The sequence below is a fragment of the Tupaia chinensis genome, unplaced genomic scaffold (assembly GCF_000334495.1).
Source record: "Tupaia chinensis unplaced genomic scaffold, TupChi_1.0 Scaffold000275_1, whole genome shotgun sequence".
Lineage (NCBI taxonomy): Eukaryota > Metazoa > Chordata > Mammalia > Scandentia > Tupaiidae > Tupaia > Tupaia belangeri.
Genome location: NW_006159757.1, coordinates 2,308,374 through 2,328,857, shown reverse-complemented (window position 1 = coordinate 2,328,857; position 20,484 = coordinate 2,308,374).

Sequence of the window (20,484 nt, the reverse complement as noted above, 5' to 3'; positions counted from 1 at the left end):
GAAGAGCCTCACATTGTTTGGAGAAAAGTGATCCAACCACCCCAAGAGTTCTCTGAAAATCAAGTTTCAAGGTATTTCTTTCAAAACAAAAATAGCTTCTTGTATCACTGTGTATTTTTGTATTGGACTCACAGGTAGGATTCAGCAGATGCCTACCAGTTGGATGGATCTAAGTGTGTCTATTTCTTGGACTTCCTGTGTCTCCGTTTTCTGTAGGACCCACCATGGCATTGATCCATATATAGTCCTGGACTGGATCTAAGGCAGAGAGTTGATGTCCAGGGACAGGGAAAAGAAGTGAGAAAACGACACTTAGAATGTGGTAAAACCCATAGGTTCTAAAGCTTTGAAGAGTCTAGGCTCTGTGTCTTAAAGTAGGTAGACTCCAAACTGGGGCACCAGAGACAAGCGTTCCTACTTGGGGTACAAGATGCTCGGGTGACCTTATGTCTCTCCAGCTCTCCTGGGTGGTGGCAAAGAAGAGTCATGGAAGGGTCCCTGGATACATACATACATGTTCTCCTTCTAATTTTCTGGGTAATACTGAGCAAGTCCTTTACTATATCCAGACCTTACTTTCCTTGTCTGCAAAAGGAAAAGATTAAATTAGAACTATAGAAAAAAAATGACGCCCCCAAAAGAAGAAGAAATGACCAAATCTGTGACTAAAGTATTTACCAAACCATACCAACTGTGAATATGGATTCATCCATTTTTATTAACTCTCTACTTATTTATTTTAATCATTTTTGATACAGAACAGATTCAGAGCTGTTGACGTTGGGCAGGTTCTGTGGCCTGGTGGTTAGGGCAGCTAGATCCCACATGGCTGATGGTGCAGGTTGACTCCTGGACATGCAGCTTGATAGCGTGTATGCCCAAAATCCCAAAAGGAGGGAGTGATGGAGGAGAAGGGTTGTAGCATGACTATGGTCCATGGGAAAGGATTTCTCCTATTTCCCTATTCCTCTCCATCTCTCTGTATGCCAAGGTCTCTGGAATCTGCGAATGCATTACCTTAAATGTTTTGTTTTGTTCTGTTTTGTTCTTAAAGAATTATTTTTTAACATTAATGAATTAATTTATTTAAGTTTTTTTTGGAGAGGTTTTTGCTATAGGGCGCGTGCACTTGCCAGACAGACAGAGAGAGACAGAGAGACAGAAAGCGAGAAATCACTCCCCAGGGGGACGGCCACGCCACAATCCCTTCTCCTCCATTCTCCTCTCAGGATCTTGGGCACGCATGCACACGTGCCTGGCGTGAGTTTAAGCCACCGGGTCCAGGACATGAACCGTGGTCGACTACATGGGAGTCCAGCGACATAGCCATTACACTAACTGCTGGTCCCTATTTATTTAAGTTTGACCAGAGAGGGACAGAGCAAGAGTGAGAAGGAGAGAGAGAGAAAGTGAGAAAGCGAGCCACTGGGTCTGGAACTTAAACCGTGGTCGGCCATGTGGGAGTCCAGTGCCCTTAAGCACCATGCCTCCTGTTGGCCCCTACCTTAAATGTTAAGAGGAATTAATGTCGCAGGTAGAATTAAGGTTGTTTTTTTTTTTAAGGTTTATTTATTTCTTCTAGGAGGGAGAGAAAGTTAAGCATCCCAATAAGGTCTTAATGCCGTGAACCGCTAATTCACTCAGTCTCAGTCTGCCCATAAATGCGGATGTACCTAGAACCCTCCCATGTAGGTCTAGTTGTGTCACCATTAAACCACCACCTGGCCCTAAGGTTGATTATCAACTGGCCTTAAAATAGAGAGAATATGAGCCAGCCTAGTGGTTGGGGAGCTGGACCCCACATGACCAACCATAGTTTGAATCCCATCCTAGAAGTTCAAAAAATATGCCAGACACGTGTTTGTGTGGTGCAGTTCCCGACAGAATGGAGAAATGAAAAGAAGGACTGCAGCATGACTATGCCCCATTGAAGGGTCTTTTTCCCCTCTCTCTGTTTCTGTCTCTGTCTCTATCTCTCTCTGGCAAGCACACACTCCCTCTGAAAAACAAACCAAAACAGGGAGATCATTTTGGATTATCTTGATTGGCCCAAGGTAATCCCCAGTCTTTAAATGTGGAAGAGGGAGACAGAAGAGTCAGTGTCAGAGTGATGTGGTGTGAGAATAACTTACCCAGACATTGCTGGCTTTGACCATGGCAGGAGGCTGTGAGCCATGGAATGTGGAAATCCTCTAGAAGCTAAGAAAGAAGAGAAAATAAATTCTCTCCCAGGGGCTCCAGAATGGAATGCAACCCTGCCTACACCTTGATGTTAGCCCACACTGCTGACTTCCCAAATTGCATCATAATAAATTCGTGTGGTTTTTAAGCTGCTAAGGTTATGCTAATTTGGTACAGCAGCATAGGAAAATATCACAAGTTTTAATGATAATAAGATGACCTGGCTTGGGAAAGATCTGGGTAAAGTTCTGGTCAAGAACTCTCTCTCATTGCAAAAGAGAGAACCAAGCGGGTGAGAAGAAAATCAAAGATAACTCAAAATTATAATGGAGGGCCAGCCAGAGAGCATGGAGATTAAGGCACTGAATCCCACATGACTGACCATACAGTTCAAGTCCCAAATCCAGCGGCTTGAAAAACATGCCAGGCATATGTGTGTCCAAAATCCCCAGAAGAGAGTGGAGAAAAAGGGATTGTGGTGTGATCATTCCCCAAAGCAGGCGATTTCTCACTTTCTCTCTCTCCCTCTCTGTCTCTCTCAGTGAGCACATGCACCCTATAGTAAACTGAAAAAAATAAAAGATAATTGAATAACAGATATGACTAATCTTACCCTACCCCCAAGCACTATCAGAGTCAGACAAGAAAGTACCCTATTTCTCTGTTATGAGGGTGAGCGATCAGTAGGAACATTCCTTAGAGGAAAACTAACTGCTGAATTGCCTGGGATATTGGACAGGCTGCTACCGTCTCTGGCAAACGGAACTCACTGTTCTGTCACGGCCCGATGCAGTGACCTGAGGCCCTTTTCTCCCTGAGCTGCTTTAGAAGAGCCTCACATTGTTTGGAGAAAAGTGATCCAACCACCCCAAGAGTTCTCTGAAAATCAAGTTTCAAGGTATTTCTTTCAAAACAAAAATAGCTTCTTGTATCACTGTGTATTTTTGTATTGGACTCACAGGTAGGATTCAACAGATGCCTACCAGTTGGATGGATCTAAGTGTGTCTATTTCTTGGACTTCCTGTGTCTCCGTTTTCTGTAGGACCCACCATGGCATTGATCCATATATAGTCCTGGACTGGATCTAAGGCAGAGAGTTGATGTCCAGGGACAGGGAAAAGAAGTGAGAAAACGACACTTAGAATGTGGTAAAACCCATAGGTTCTAAAGCTTTGAAGAGTCTAGGCTCTGTGTCTTAAAGTAGGTAGACTCCAAACTGGGGCACCAGAGACAAGCGTTCCTACTTGGGGTACAAGATGCTCGGGTGACCTTATGTCTCTCCAGCTCTCCTGGGTGGTGGCAAAGAAGAGTCATGGAAGGGTCCCTGGATACATACATACATGTTCTCCTTCTAATTTTCTGGGTAATACTGAGCAAGTCCTTTACTATATCCAGACCTTACTTTCCTTGTCTGCAAAAGGAAAAGATTAAATTAGAACTATAGAAAAAAAATGACGCCCCCAAAAGAAGAAGAAATGACCAAATCTGTGACTAAAGTATTTACCAAACCATACCAACTGTGAATATGGATTCATCCATTTTTATTAACTCTCTACTTATTTATTTTAATCATTTTTGATACAGAACAGATTCAGAGCTGTTGACGTTGGGCAGGTTCTGTGGCCTGGTGGTTAGGGCAGCTAGATCCCACATGGCTGATGGTGCAGGTTGACTCCTGGACATGCAGCTTGATAGCGTGTATGCCCAAAATCCCAAAAGGAGGGAGTGATGGAGGAGAAGGGTTGTAGCATGACTATGGTCCATGGGAAAGGATTTCTCCTATTTCCCTATTCCTCTCCATCTCTCTGTCTCTCTAGTGAGCACATGCTCCTGCTAGAAAAAAAGAAAAGAAAGAAAGAAAAAGTTCCATTGACAACATATAAAATAGAATACTATAACAAAAATTGAGAGTGGGTAAGATAGAAGAAACAAAGGCCAAGACAAATAAAGGTAGGGAATAAAATGCCAACAAAAATAACAATGAAAAAAACAAACATGGGACCAGCAGTTAGCGCAATGGCTATGTCATTGGACTCCCATGTAGTTGACCACGGTTCAAGTCCCGGACCCGGTGGCTTAAACTTACACCAGGCGTGTGTGAGTGCATGTCCAAGATCCTGACAGGAGAATGGAGGAGAAGGGGTTGCGGCCTGGGCATCTACACCCGTGGTCTGGTTCGCTTTCTGTCTCTCTGTCTCTCTCTTTCTGGCGAGCATACATGCCATATAGCAAAAAGCTCTCAAAAAAAAAAAAAAAAAAAATGAAACACAAAATCAATCACTATAGAAACTGAAACTACATGCTTGGTAAAGGTCAAGCAAAATATTGTGTTCTGAGCTATCTATTGGGTAGTCAGAAAAGTTGTGACACATTTTGCATAGAAAAATACATCATGACTTTTCCAAGAACCTAGTATTAATAGAAGCCCAAGGGAAAAAGGAAATTAACCCGGACTAAAAAATAAAAGCAAATCTATTCCATAAGGAAACAACTAGTCTCTATAAAAACAAGACAAATTTTCCTAAAGATCATTAATGAGGGTATGTTGAATGTAATGGTCAATGTCCTTAAAGGACCTACCTAAAATCACGAGTTCGTGGAGACTTAATATAGGCTCATAGCATCACACCTGTATGAAAGTAACTCAAGAACCCAGTGCAGGGACCAGCAGTTGGCATAATGGCTGTCGTTGGACTCCCATGTAGTCGACCCGGTGGCTTAAACTCACGCCTGGCACATGTGCGTGCATGTCCAAGATCTCAAGAGGAGAATGGAGGAGAAGGGATTGCGGTGTGTCTATCCTCCCAGGGGATGATTTCTCGCTTTCTGTCTCTCTGTTTCTCTTTGTCTTTCTGGCGAGTACACACGCCCTATAGCAAAAACCTCTCCAAAAAAAAAGAACCCAGTTCAATAGGTTTCGGGTATGCAGTTCCCCATGGCTCTGGCTAAATTCAAAGAGATATTTTACATTATCTAGACATGTGGAAGGGCTACATATCTCAGCAGTGGCCTCCTGATACTGCTTTCAACTAGTTTCAAGAAATCAAATGAAGACATTTCTGTCCACTGTTCTTTTTTCCAGCTAAGGTGTACTCGAGGTGTACCAGACAAAATTGTATATATTTAAAGTGTGCAACGTGATGATTTGATAGATATATGCATTGTAAAATGCTTACCACAATCGAATTAAATAACCCATCCATTGCCTCAAATAGTTACCTTCTTTGTGAGTGAGTATGCTTAAGATCTACTCTTAGGAAATTTCAAGTATAAAATACACTATTTCTAATATTGACTCCATGCTATGTATCATACGTTCAGAACTTTTCATTTTATAGCTCAAAGCTTGTGTTCTTTGACCAGCATCATCCTTCTTCCTATATTCCACACCCCAGTCCCTAGCAACCATTCTACTCTGTTTCTCTAAGTCTGATTTTTTTTTTTCTTTTTAGAGATTGTTTGTTTGTTTGCCTTAGGGCACTTGCACTCTCCAGGAGATATAAGAGAAAAGAGACAGTGAGAATGAGAAAGAGAGAGAAAGAGACAGTGAGAGGTAAAGTGAGAATCACCCTCCCGGGAATGGCCACACCACAATCCCCCCTCCTTCTTTCTCCTCCCAGGATCTTGGTCATGCCCGCCCACGCACCTGACGTGATTTTCAAACTACTGGTTCTGGAACTCAAACCGCACATAACCACCTCATCATGTGTTGGCCCCTAAGTCTATTTAAAAAAAAAAAAAATTCACTTACAAGTGATACCATACAGTATGGGGTGGGGGGTCTTAAAAATGTGTGGGAAATTCATATTATGAAAAAAATATGCATGAATTACAAATGTTTTTGCAAACTTATACTTCAGTTCAATTTTTTCACAAACTTTTTGGAGTACCCTCCTAATAGTCTTTCTGTGTCCAGCTTATTTTATTTAGCACAATGCCACCCACATTCATCCATGTTGTTACAAATGGTGGGATTTCCTTCTTTTTCTTAGCTAAATAATACTCCATTGTATGTGTATGTGTATGTATGTGACTGGTCTTCAAAAAGTTCACAGGATGGGGAACCAGCAGTTAGTGTAATGGCTATGTCGCTGGACTCCCACGTAGTCGACCGCGGTTCGCGTCCCGGACCCAGTGGCTTAAAACTCATGCTGAGTGTGTGTGCGTGCCCAAGATCCCGAGAGGAGAATGGAGGAGAAGGGATTGTGGCGTGACCATCCCCCCTGGGGGGTGATTTCTCGCTTTCTGTCTCTAATGTTTCTCTCTGTCTGTCTGGAGAGCGCACGTGCCCTATAGCGAAAATCTCTCCAAAAAGAAAAAAAGTTCACAGGATCTATGAATTATGAGAAAATACACATAGATCTTCTCTTTTTTAGCACCAAAATAAACTCATGCTTTAATTCCACTTTTCCATGAACTCTTTTATCTTTCTCTGTTCATGTACACACACGCACACACACACACACACATCACATTTTCTTTAACTGTCCATCTTCTGTTGTTTCCATGTCTTGGCTGTTGTGAATAATGTCTCAATGAACATGGAGATGGAGATCTCTGTCTGAGGTAGTGGTTTTTATTCCCTGTGGGGTATATACCCAGAAGAGGTATTGCTAGATTATATGTTAGTTCTATTTTTCATTTCTTGAATACTCCCCATACTATATTCTTTTTAATTAATATATAACAATTGTGCATATTTTCAGGGGTACAATATGATTTTTCAGTACAAGAATACAATGTGTGATGGTTAAATCAGAGTAATACGTTAACCCATCCTTGTAACTCTGTCATTTTCCATGCTAGGAACAGTCAATATTCTCTTTTTTAGTTACTTCGAGATGTACAGAAAATCATTGTAACTATATTCTCCCTACCACATTTTATTAACAGTGAAAACTATTCTTCTTACCTGTAGTTTTGTTTCTGTTCATGAACATCTCTCTATTCCCTCCCCAACCCATCACTCCTGACTTCTAATAGTCATTACCTCTCTAATTCTGTGAGTTTTTTCTTTCAGTTTCCACATTTTATAATAAGATACTTTCCATAATGGCTTACTAATATACATTCCTCAACAGCAGGCAAGGATTCTCTTTTCTCTACATCTTTGCCAACTCCCATTATCTCTTGTCTTTGTGGAATAGACATTCTAACCAATGTAAGGTGATAAATTATTGTGGTTTTGATTTGCATATTCCTGATGATTAGCGATTCTGCCAATTTTTTAAAAATTTACCCTAAACATTAAAGAAAAACGAATCAGAGACCAGCAGATGGTGTAATGGTTACATCACTGGACTTGTACATAGTAGACTACAGTTCAAACCTAGGACCCAGTGGCTTAAAACTCACACCAGGCTCATTTGTGTGCATGCCTAAAACCCCTAGAGAAGACTGGAGAAGAAGAGATTACAACATGGCCATCTCCCTGGGGAGTGATTCTCCACTTTCTTTTTGTCCCTGTCTCTCTGGTATAGCAAAAATCTCTCTAAAAACAAAACAAAACAAAACAAAAAAAAGAAAAACAAATTAGAAATATATACTTCATCTTCGATGAAACTAATGGATATTTTAAACTCTGAATGACGCAAAATAAAGGCAAAACCTAGATGGACATGGCCAAGCTGGGATCGGGAAGGTCACACCTAGAGGCCTGCAGTGAGAAATCGGGTCAAGAAGAAAGCAGATTTACCCTGAAGAAGTCCCGAAGGCCTCTGGAACTAGAGGCATAGTGGAAGGAAAGTATCTCTGTCTGTTCAGGTTACTATAACACACTACCTGAGATTGGGTAATTTATAACCAAAAGTTATTGTTCACAGTTCTGGAGGCTGGGAAGTTCAAGATCAAGGCGCCAGTGTCTGATGAGGGCTTTCTTCCTCATAGAAGGGCATGTCCTAGCCAAGACCTCTCAGAGTGGAAGGGACAAACACATTTCCTCAGTCCTCTTTCAGAAGGACACTAATCCCATGACCTAATCACCTGAAAGGCCCCACCTTTTAGTACTATCATACTGGGCATTCCATTAAAACATAATAAATCACAGGGGACTCAAACAGTCAGACCAAAACAGTAGAAAAAGGTGAAGATGTGAAAGCAAGGGGACTGTTTGAAAGTCTGTAAAAGAAGATGTTAGATTCCCAAAGCCTTAACCCCAGTCAGGCAACCAACCATCATTCACCCCCTTGGAAACCAGAAAGAGGGATTCACAGTTACTGGGTGTGGAGAAGGAAAGGACCAGACTGGGGCATTGATGAAGGTTGCCATTCGAAAAAGTCCTTCCCCATTCCAGATCTCCAGCAAAAAGAGGATTAGAGGAGTTGTGGAAATGTGGAAACATGAGAAAAAAGAAAGACCCACAGACAATGACACATGAGGGTTCCAAGGAAAAGGCCTACTGTCCGCTCATTCCTTCTTCAGAAGAGCCCCGAAACAAGAAGCCCCACACCTACACACAGAGGCCCAGCCAGCTTCCCATTCCTCACCCCACGAACTGTGAAGGGTCACCAGGCATTTGAGGAATATCTGCAATAGAAAAGAGGGACACCCACACACAGAGAATAATGAAAGCTACAAAAACTTTAATTTCAAGGAATAGAATAAAACTTAGGGGACAAAACTTCCTATAAATAATATTCTCAGCTAGGTAAAGAAAATTCGAAATGAATGACAAAATAATGTCGTTACTAATTCCAACAAAAATAAGAGTCGAACGGGAAATAAAATATTGTCAAGATACATCGTTTGGCTCAGCGATGACTAACATTCACAGAGTCACAAGAGAAAATATGGAATAAGGATCTAATAAAAAATGTAATTGAATCGCAGTGGGAAGACAGGTGAGGGGAAGGTAGGCAAAGTCAAATCCCTCATCTGATGAATTAAAATACAGATCACTTACTAGAAGAAGGTAGTGTGGAGGTTAAGGTGGCTGGATCGCACTTGGCCAACTGCGCAATTAGAGTCCCACTCCCAGTGGATTGAAAATCATGCTGTGGAGATCATGGTTACATCGTGGGACACCCACATGGCCAACTGCAGTTTAAGTCCTGGACCTGGCAGCTTCAAACTCACAGCAGGTATGTGTGTGTGCATGCCTGAAATCCCAAGAAGAGAATGAAGGAGAAGGAATTGCGATATGGCCCTCTCCCCTAGGGGGTGAGTTCTCGCTTTTTTTCTCTCTCTCTCTCCAGTAAATGTATGTACCCTATTGCAAAAATCTCTCTTTAAAAAAAAAAAAGAAAGAAAGAAAGAAAAATAAAATCACGTTGTGAGCATATGTGTGTATGCCCAAAATCCTGAGACAAGAACAGGAGAATGGAGGAGAAGGGATTCTGGTGTGGCCATCTCTCTTAGGGGGTGATTTCTCGCTTTCCCTCTCTCTTTCTCTCCTTCTCTCTCTGGTGAGCACACATGCTCTATAGCAACAACAACAAAATACATACACATACACACACACACACATAAACACATACCACTTCTTTCGGAGTGTGGCATTAAGTACTAAAAAAAAAAAAAAACAGAAAAAAAAATATATTCTTCAAGGAGGAGAATACGATGAAAGAGGGAATAGAGGACTTACTTTCTGATTGAACTTTTTAGTACTATGTCACTTGTTTGACCATGTACATGCTTTACTTTGATAAAATAAAAATAAATGTTAAAACTTAATATTTCAGAGCCAGTAGGTGGCATGATGGTTAAGGCACTGGACTCCCACACGGCTGACCATGTCTTAGACCTGGTAGCTTGCTTTCTTACTTTCTCTCTCTCTCTCTCCTCTCCCTCTCTGGTGAACACATGTGCCCTGGAGCAAGTTAAAAACAATAATAATAAATTGAACCAGCAGGCAGCATGGTGGTTAAGACACTGGACTCCAACATGGCTGACCGTGGTTCGAGTTTTGGACCTGGTGACTTGCTTTCTTACTTTCCCTCTCTTTCTGTCTCTCTCTGTTGAGTGTACATGACCTGTAGCAAATTTTAAAAAATAATGATAAATAAAGAAATTCTTTAAATATTAATAAAATAAATAATTATTTAAAAAAAGATTTAATATTTCTCTCAGCCACACATGAACAGGAGGAGAATGAGGTCTGTCACTGGCAGAGCAGCCACAGGGACCACAGAGCTATGAGAATAGACAAAGATGCCACAAATACCGAGTACCGGTGGACAGGGAGCTGCAGAGGTGGCGTCAGGAAGGCTTTGAGGAAGGCTGCACACAGAACTTTCCCTCTCCACCTCCAGGCCCACAGGGCTGCAGACACACAGGGCAGTGAGCCATGTGAGTATCCTAAATCCTCCCTCTCCGTTCCTGAGGCTGAGTGGCAAGCCCAGGGTTCCTTTGGGACCTTTGTAGGGCCAGAAGCTAAGAGGTCCATGGGAAGCATGTGTCAGGGTGAAGCAGGGGGCTGGGACAGGTATTGGAAGACAAATACAGGCTGAGTCGTAGCGTGGCCAGCGTGATGGTCATAGGAGCTGGACCGTGGCTCATCATTGCATTGCACCACTCCCTGGTGACTCTGGAGGCACTCAGGAATGCCACTCTGGTGGCCTCTTCCTCCTCCCCAACTCCTGTGCCATCTCCCTGACCCTCTCCCTCTCCCAAGAGAGCCGGAATGATACTCTTTCCTGGGGTGGGGAGGTGGCTGAAGGGACATTTGAACATCAAACTTAAGGGGTCACATGGATCTCCCTCCCCTCCACCCAGGCCACATTCCCCAACTTGGAGCCCTGGTGACACTGAACTCACCCATCAGTCTCTAGTCCTTCGGCCCCTCCGCACACCTGCTCTCCCCGCCCACTCACCAAACTGCAGCTCTTAATGGAATCAACTTAAAGAGGAGGGGGGGATAAAAGCCCTCCAAGTAACAAAGAATCATGTAATTACTCCGCATCTCCTTGTCCCTGGTAATTTTATGCTGGTGTTGCTATAATTACACATTACGTGGAGCTAGAGAGTCACAGCTCTCGCGTGGCCAATCAGTGACATCTGCAGGATTTTCAGATGGAAAAAAAAGGCAGGGAGAGAGCTGGGCTGGTAACAATGGTGACTTCTCCAGACCCTGGTTGGCCTATCAGGCTGAGCGCTGTGAGGCCCTAGGTTGGGCTGGCAAAAGCGACTGGCAAGACACAAGGGACTCTGTGTATGACACCCTATTCCTCCTCCCCACACTTACAGTCCATCAGGACTCCTAGCCTCTCGAGTAGGCCTCTGAAATGACTCATAGCCTCCCACACCCCTCCACCTCCATCGGTGTGCTTTGCTCCATCCTGCCCTAGACATCCACCTTAGCCTTCACTGGCCCCATGCCATTCCTTTCCACACAAGCATCAGTTTTGTTTTTGTTTTTGTCTTCTGGCAGAGGGCAGGTGTGCTCACTGGAGAGAGACAGAGGAAAAGTGAGAAAGCACCCCCAGTGAGAACGATCATGCTGCAACCCCTTCTCCTCCTTCTCTCCCTCGAGATTTGGGGCATGCACACACATGCACCCAGTGTGCAAGGACGCCCCTGAATGATGCAGGTAGGTGCTGCAGCCTGTCAGGGGAACCTCCCAAACATCCACATTACTGGGGAATCCTGCATCCTGGCTCCTAGTAGCCAAGAAACTGCGCTGGCACCTCCACCAACTTCTGCTCTGTCAGAGCCTGTGCCTGTGGCCCTGGGAGGCTGGACACTCCTCCAGACCAGCCCTACCCCAGCTCAAGGTCCCAGGCCCACCAGCCGCCATCAGGCTAACTGCCCAGCTGTACTCCCAGGAAGAAGCCAATACTCTTCCTCCAAGACACTCCTAGAGAGAACCAGGACATGGTGGGAAGGGGCAGCAAGAGAGGAACAAGGCTCTACCATGTCAGGGACAAGAGGTGGCATAATCATATGCCTGCCATGTAGAGCACAGGCTGTGAAGGCCTGGCTGAGCAGGGCGGAAGTCAGGAGGCAACCGCGCCATGTAGGCAGACACAAGGGGGCTTGGACAGGCAACCAAGGTGGTGGAGATGACTGAGAAGACTTGAGGATCTTTTAAAGGCAGGGTTGATTGTGTTTCCTGGTGCGTTGCATGGGGTATAAGATGTAAAGAAAGGAAACACTGTGGCCAGGAGGTGGCATGGTAGTTAGGGTGCTGGACTCTCACATGGCCGACCACAGTCGAGTCCTGTACCTGGCAGCTTTCTCTCCTCTCTCTCTCTCTTTCTCTTGTGAGCACATGTGTCCAATGAAAATATTTAAATAATAACAATATTAAATAAGTAATTATTTTTTTTATAAAAAGGAAACACTGAAACATCCAAGGCTGGGTGGAGAAGGAAAGTTCCCTGGGCTGGGAGGGGAGGCAGCCTGCATGACCTGGAGGCAGGTACATGGGGTGAGAGGAAGACTTACCTTAACATCTTACTCTCCCTGGACTATCCTCTCAGAGACACCCAGATTTTGGATCAGTCCTGAGCCAGGACTTGTCACATACACCAGGGGACAGGCCAGCCAAGTAGCTACCTACTGAATCCACATGCACATCTCAACTTTTGTTCAGCGAGTCGAGCCACCTCTCCTCATCTGCAGGTACCTCCCCATTATTGGGGAGATGACTTAATTAGGCCATCTTTAAAAGTCTTCTGGCCCCAGTTCAGGACAGCCTAGAGTTACTGGCAAGTCCACTGGCTTTCTGTGTCTACCAAATCCACTCTGTGACCCCCTCACCCTCTCCCCTCCCTCAGGGAGCATGCCATTTGGTGGGAATAAGAAAGATGGAAAAGGGCTCATGAACTCTCCTGTACCATCAACTCCCAACACTCTACCCCCACATCCTGACCTGGCTCCACTCAGGCTACCCACCTATGTTCTCTCTCACCCCAGCTGGGCCCTCCCGCTAACCATTCTCTAGCTTTCTGGGATGTTTTCTTTCCAGGAAAGCCCACTTACCTTTCCCCAAAGGCCTATACACATGGTCCAGTGTTCCCTTTAAAGGAGTCAGGCAGTAGCACAATTGGATCCATGTAGAGAAGGTCCTCAGTTTGTATCCTGGGACCTCCCTGAGTATGCAAGGCAGGGGTGACTCTCTCTCTCACGAGGAAAAAGAACTTGAAACAAAAAAAGAAAAGTGGTAATAACTGTACCTCATTAACAACATACTATATTCATTTTCCTGAGTTGCATAAACAAATTACCACAAGGTTGGTGGCTTAAAACAACAGACATTTCTCTCTCCCAGTCCTGTAGTCTAGAAGTCCAAAATCGATGTGTCGACAGGGCCTGCTCCTTCTGCAGGGTCTAGCGGGGATCCTTACCTTGCTTGGCCTGTGGAAGCGTCACTCTAATCTCTGCCTCTGTCTCACATGGCCATCTTCTCTACCTGTGTCTTTTTCTGTCTTTTATAAGGATACTCTCCTTGGACTTTGGACCCACTTTAATCCTGTATGACCTTATTTAATTAAGGTAACTTAATTCCATCTGCAGAAACCCTATGTGTTCCCAAATAAGGTGACATTTTGAGGTTCTGGGTGGATCAGAATTTGGAGGGAGGTGGGGGACATTATTCAGCCTACTATGAGTGGACATTATGCCAGATGTTACCTACATGACCTGATTGACTTTGTGAGTCATGGTTCTTATCCTCAATACTCAACAAAGAAATCAAGCAACTACCCAAGGCCACACACGCACTGGGTCTATCACCAGCATCCTTGCTGAACCCACTCTGCTGTGCTGAGGCTAAAATGTGGCCCCTCTTGGGACTGCGTTCACAGGTGGGAAATGGCCGGGCTCTGCCCACTCTGTCCACAGACTTTGCCAGGTCTGCTGGTAGGTATGGGGAAGTGGCAAGTAGGAGAGTAAATGACACTGTGAGGAGGCAGAGACGCTGGCTCAGTGTCAGATCTCCTCTGCTAGCTACATAGGATAAACTGAAAAGGCTGCGGTCAGAAAGGTCTGTCTTTGTAGAGGCTAGAGAAGAGGAAAGGACATTTGCAAAAGTTTCCCTTCATTCAACCGACCATGGAGCTCCATCATATGCAAGGCAGTGTTTCAAGTCCTGGTTTTCAGAAAAAGCACACAGCCTTTGAGCTTGAAAAAGGGGTCAGTCAGCTGGTTGCCCTATGGAGGACGCAGACTTACAGAGACTCGGAAGACCTCCACCTGCCCTCCTGCTACAACATACAGGGAGGGGGCAGAGATACTGACAAGGAAGTGCACCAAGAACAGACAAATGAGGAGAGTGATGACAACTCTGGGGGCACCTCCTGGCATCATGACCATGCAGAAGAAAAAAAATGAAATGGCACCCGAACTCTCCATATGAATGGACACTCAAGGACAAAAGCCAAGGACATACACAGCCAAGAGCAAAGCTGACAGGAGGTAACAGGCAGCTTATTAAGCTTTTCACTCTTCATGGGAGCTCCCAGGGTTTACCTTGAGGGCGAGTCAGAATGTACATGTGTCCACTTTGACATGAAGAATACCATGGACTGGGCTAGCTTATAAACCACAGAGATGTTTCTCACAGCGCTCAAGGCTGGAAGTCCAAGATCAAGGCCCTGGCAGATTCAGTGTTGGGTGAGGGCCTGCTTCATGGATGGCCATTTTCTTGCTGTCTTCTTAAGGTGGAAGGGATAATGGAGACCCTTGGGACCTCTTTTATAAAGATGCTAATCCCACGCATGAGAGTTCCACCTTCATGGCCTAATCACCTCTCAAAGGCCCCACCTCCTGGCAGGTAAGAGTTTGCATTGTGACATGAATTTGCAGGGGACACAAACATCTGTCTATAACAAAGCTTAACTCGGTGGTGCCACGCTCTGCTTAAAGAACAAGACGTTGTTCATCACCTCTGACAGGAAGGTATGCTGGTGACATCACACCTGCCTGCTTTCCTCCTGGTCTGATCTTCTCTGAGTGCTTTTGGGAGAAAGGCCGGATGTGGTGCTGCTCCCTCAGACTAGTCCTGAGACCGTGAGCCTAAGAGTCATCAAGGCTAGACAGTTCACGGTCATAGCACTTACTCTTCTCGCAACACCCTTGCGAGTTAGATCATGTTAATCCCATTTTAGAGATGAGACAGAGATTGCAGAATGTAAGTATCATCCCCAAAGTTGCAGGGCTAGGCAGTGGAAGATGAGAGGTCTGAGTCAAGGTCTGTTGGACTCCATGGTCCTTGTAGGGGTTAATTCTGCCACCTTGTAAAATATGTGTCCCCACTGGGGGCATATGCCCAAGAGCCCAGCCTTCCTGGTTGGAAATAGACAAAATAATCCATGTTCTGACTTTGTTCTAGCTGGTTCTGTTGCTAATAACTGGATATCCTGAATCTGGGTAATTTTTTAAAATAAAAGTTTATTCTGCTCATGGTTTGGAGGTCCAAGGACCAGGTGCCACATCGAGTGAGCACCGTGGGCTGCATCACAACACGGTGGGGCAGGACAGGGGGCATCTGTGTGCCTGTGTCTGTCTCATTCCCTCTCCTTGCACACCCACCAGAAGTCAATCATGGGAGCCTGTGCTGGCGACCTTAACTCTCATCTCCTCCCAAAGGTCCCATGTTTCATAGTCCGCTTATGTTTTCACCTTCTTAATCCCATCACAACCAAGACTCAATACACTGATTTTGGGGGAACATCGAACCATAGCAGACTTGGGCTTATTTCTTCATGGGATGCTGCAAATGACTTTTTAAACCAATCACACACATGCAGAACTTTAATTCAACCTCAATAACAGTGCCAGGAAGTGCTAAAGAAACCAGGAATTAAGGGCCTGTGAAAGGAGACATTACCAAGCTTGCCGGCTCCAGAGACGAGAGTCATTCGCACGGCTGCCCTTCTACCCAGGTTCTATGTCTGCAGAGCTCCGCAGGAGATGGAGGAGGCAACACTAGTTGACAGATGAGGAAATGGAGTGAGAAAGGGAAATTGATGTCTCCGTTTGCACAGCGAGGGAGCTGGCACAGGGCCAAGAATAAAACAAAAATTCTTGGTTCCAAAGCCTGGCCTTTGTGATTCACTTACTCCACCCCATTATTCTCAATGCTGATTTTAATTTAACTTAAAGTAGATCATACATCAAATTAACCTAACTCTGGAATGATAGTAGATACTCAGTAATATTGTTATAACAATGTAGATATTTCACGCAGGAGGATGACCCTGAGGGTACCCGACTGTGGTTCTCAGGTGTGTGTGCATCTTAGGACCACCGGGGAGCTGGGGAAAGGGAAGGCGAGCCCCACGAACCAAGATGATCATCTGAGGAATGCTGGGCACTCCTCCCCCACATTTCTGAGGTGCAGCTGGGCCTGACAACTGCTGTGTAATTCAAGCCTTCTGATTTTATAGAGGAGGCACTAACCCTGGAGCTTTGAAAGGATATTCCTCCACTAATGTAGAATGACGTGGGGACCAGCCCAGAGACCGAGGAAGGCCTCCCAGGCCACAGTCCTTTACCTCGTGCCATGCTCCATCCCCACTAGGCAACCTGAGGGTGAGAGAAATAGTCTTCACAAGAGGCTGGTAAAACTGAGATATTTGGAATTCTCTCCAGAGTCTGAAAGTTCCCTGAGGCCTCAAAGTGACAGTGCAAAAGAGGGTAGAGACTGGCATTACTGCCACACTGTACTGATCTAGAAAACAGAAGAGGAGCCGATGTAAGTGCTAGGCAGCCATATAGACCAATGGTTAGAGCCTGGGCTGAAGACATAGATCTGGCTCCATGCTCACTAGCCGTGTGGTCCTGGGTGAACTACTGACCTTCTGTAAGCTTCAGAGTCCTCATTTAATATTTTTTAAAGAGTTATCTACTTAGGGACCAGTAGTTAGCATAATGGCTATGTCGTTGGACTCCCACGTAGTTGACCATGGTTCAAGTCCCAGACCCGGTGGCTTAAACTCACGCCGGGCACGTGTGCGTGTGTGCCCAAGATCCTGAGAGGAGAATGGAGGAGAAGGGATTGTGGCGTGGCCATCCCCCCTGGGGGGTGATTTCTCGCTTTCTGTCTCTCTGTCTCTGTCTGGTGAGCGCACGTGCCCTATAGCAAAAACCTCTCCAAAAAAAGAAGAGTTATCTACTTATTTTTTTTATTTTTATTTTTTTGATTTGCTATAGGGCACATGCACTCACAGGGGTGGGGGTGGGGTGTGAGAAAGCAAGCCCCTAGTCTGGGACACAGACCATGGTCAGCCATATGGGAGTCCAGTGCCTTAACCACCATGCCACCTGCTGGCCCTGCGGCCCTCATGAATTAACTGGGGATAATGAGAGCACTGATTGCACTGTTGTGAGTACTGAAGGGCCTGGCCCATCCTGTAAGCTTAGTAAATAGAATCTAGTGTGAACAAGTGCTCCCGGATCGCTTTGTCAGCTCCTGTACAACCAGGTCTAGAATTGCAGGCTCTTCATGAATGAGCCAGCTGAGATCCAGAGAAGTCAAACCACCTGCCCAAGATCACACAATAAGTCAGGGACAGGTCTGGGACTAGCGCGCAGACTGGAGGACTCTCCCTCTGCACGGGACTTTCTTCCAATGCTATTTCCCCAGGACCCAGATCTGCAGATCTCCCGCACCCTGACCCCTGCTGCTGGTTGTAATGTGCTGCTTTAATGCTTTAAATAAGATTGGAAAAGCAGTTCCTCGTTGGAACTCCTGTGGGGTGAGCACATGAAAGGGCAGAAGGAACCCACTAACCCTGCAGCCTCCACAATCAGCTCAGCCCCTGGAAGAAAAGTAATTAAAGTCATGAATCCTGGGCCGTGTCACGCATTAACAGCGGTGCCATTAGCTTGCCCAGCACAGCCCTCTCCCCAGCCCCAGGACAAAGAAGAGCTGATTTGCAAACAAGCACAAACTGCTTAGCTTTGGATTTACTGTCTGATAAGGAGCCATCCATCACGTTTATGGGGATATAATCACCTCTGATCACCAGGAGCAGAGACAGAGCCACCAGGAAGCAGGCCCCCCTAGACCAGCTGGGCCTTTGGGCAGGGCCTACTGGGAAAGCCTCTGGAAAAGTCTTTGGAATCAGCAAGATGCAAGGCTAAGGCCACGAAAGAGGTGGGGAAAAAACATCTCCCTATTCTCCAGGAGTCTTTTTACCAGCAAGATGTGCTCACGCTGCAGTCTTTTCTCCTCACAAGAGACAGCTGGCAGACAGGTGGAAATGAACCAGCCAAGCACCAAGTGGAAAGTTGCCACTAGGAGTGCGGTGGCCAGAGATATATGATGGGCCAGCCCCACCGCGCAGCAGTGATGAGCTCCTCAAGAGAGGCTGGATTCCACATGGCAGCCACGGTTCAAATCCCTGGCCTGGTCGGCCTGAAACATGCCAGATCTATGCACAAGTGCCCAGGATCCCACTGGCTGGAGGATGGGAGGAAGCAGATGGTGGTGTGATCTGATTCTGGGGAGGACGCGCCTCCCTCTCTCTCCCCAATCCCTCATTTTACCTGTGCGTGCACATGCTCTATCATGAAGAAGGAAAAAACAAGCAAATGAGTGAGCTGCACCTTCTGGTCTCCCAGTGCACGTGAGTCCCTGTTCTGTCTGACCTAGACCACGCCCCTAGTCTCCTGTCTGTCTGACCTAGACCACGCCCCTAGTCCCCTTCGGTCTGACCTAGACCATGCCCCTTGTACTCTCTGGACCTCAGCTACCTGCTTTATAACATGGTCAGGCCACATCAAGCTCTGACTTCTATGACTCTGAGGCCCACCAAAGCAGAGAAGCAAGGGCCAGGCTAGGAGAGCCAAGGGCTCAGGGCAGGAATGGCAGCTGTTTCGGGTGTGCCTGGTCTCCAGGGTGATGACAGCACAGAAGATGGCCAGGGACTCCTCCCAGCCCCCAAAAGACTTAAGAAGAGTAAAGCATCTCCCCTGGGAAAGATTCCTTTGGAAACTGTGATTATTTGGACCTGGAAGCGTGGGAAACGACTTTGGAGGCCAGTGGAGCTTCCGAGTTCTATCCTATAGGGTACCTGGTACCTGGAGACTTAGGGAATTTTGAGAGCAGGGAAAAACCCACCCTATTAAGGATGATTAGGGACAGAGAGGGTAGGGGAGATGGTGGGTTCAGTGTCTCCCAGTGGCCCTGAGGTGGCCCTCCATTCAGCCCTACGCGTTCTCATAAAATTTGAAAATGAGAGTCTGCCCAAGGGCTTATTTTTCAAGTATTTTTTTAAAGACTTAAAGGCATCCGAGTGCACTTGCACTAAGATGTGCATTGGGCCAAAGGGAGCTCTAATGCCAACCTGAAATCGCTGCTTCTCATTAATGAGAGGAGCCAAGAAGTGAGAATTCACCCTTTAAAAACTGGCTTTTCAACAGGAAATGCCAACAGCTCAACCTTTCGCGGGAACTATGCTACAGCTGTCCTCCACCTCTGGAACCCCACACTGGAAAGAGCCCCGCAGTGCCATCCTAGCCTGTTGATTGCTTGTGGAGAGTGCTCTGCGGTGACCTCTTTATCTGTCTGCTCCGGGAACCATCCCGCCCAACGCTCCTCCCAGAGCCCAGCTGGCTGAGCTGATATCTTGAATGCCAAGCACTGGCCCGGCCTCCTCTCCAGCTTCCAGCAGCGGCATCTGGGCCTTTGTTTGGCTCCTGCCTGGCTCCTTGGCTGGCTCTGCTCCTGGCCATGCACACAGAGTGGAGGAACAGCTTGGGACACCACAGTCGCAGGTGGTGACAGCTCCAGGGCTGAGCTCCCAAGCATTGTAGCCTCCTTTCCCACTTGGCTCTTTGGGTGGTCTAAACGTGGAGAGTAGTGCAGTGTGGACACCCCTGTGCACTCAGGACCAGTCAGACAACACCTGGTTCACAGCCCCACACACAGGGAACGTATGACACAGCAGCAGCTGTGTCTTTGGCCTCTGCCTCCAGTTCCTGGCACAGAGCTCCTGCAATCCTTGTAATCTCCTGAGCCACAGGGGTACTGGAGCATCTTTCATTCAATACTGGTTCTTAGACTGTGGCTCCTGGCACATTGCTCTTAATTCCTTGGAATCCCTGGGTAATAGGAGTGTCCTTGATCCTAATATGGGCTCCTGGGGGCTGGTCACCAAAGGACCGGGCCAGTTAGAAGCTTGGAACTTTCAACTTACCTTCCGCCATCCTTCAGGGAGGGGAAAGGGGCTAGAGATTGAGTTAGTCATTGATCATGTGAGGCCAGTCAGGAGCATGGAGGTTAAGGTGGCTGGATCCCACATGGTTGATAGGACAGTTCAAGTACCAGACACGATGACTTGAAAAACACATGAGGTACACCCGAAATCCTGAAAGAAGAAGTGACGAGAAGCGACTGAGGATCTCTCTCTCTTTCT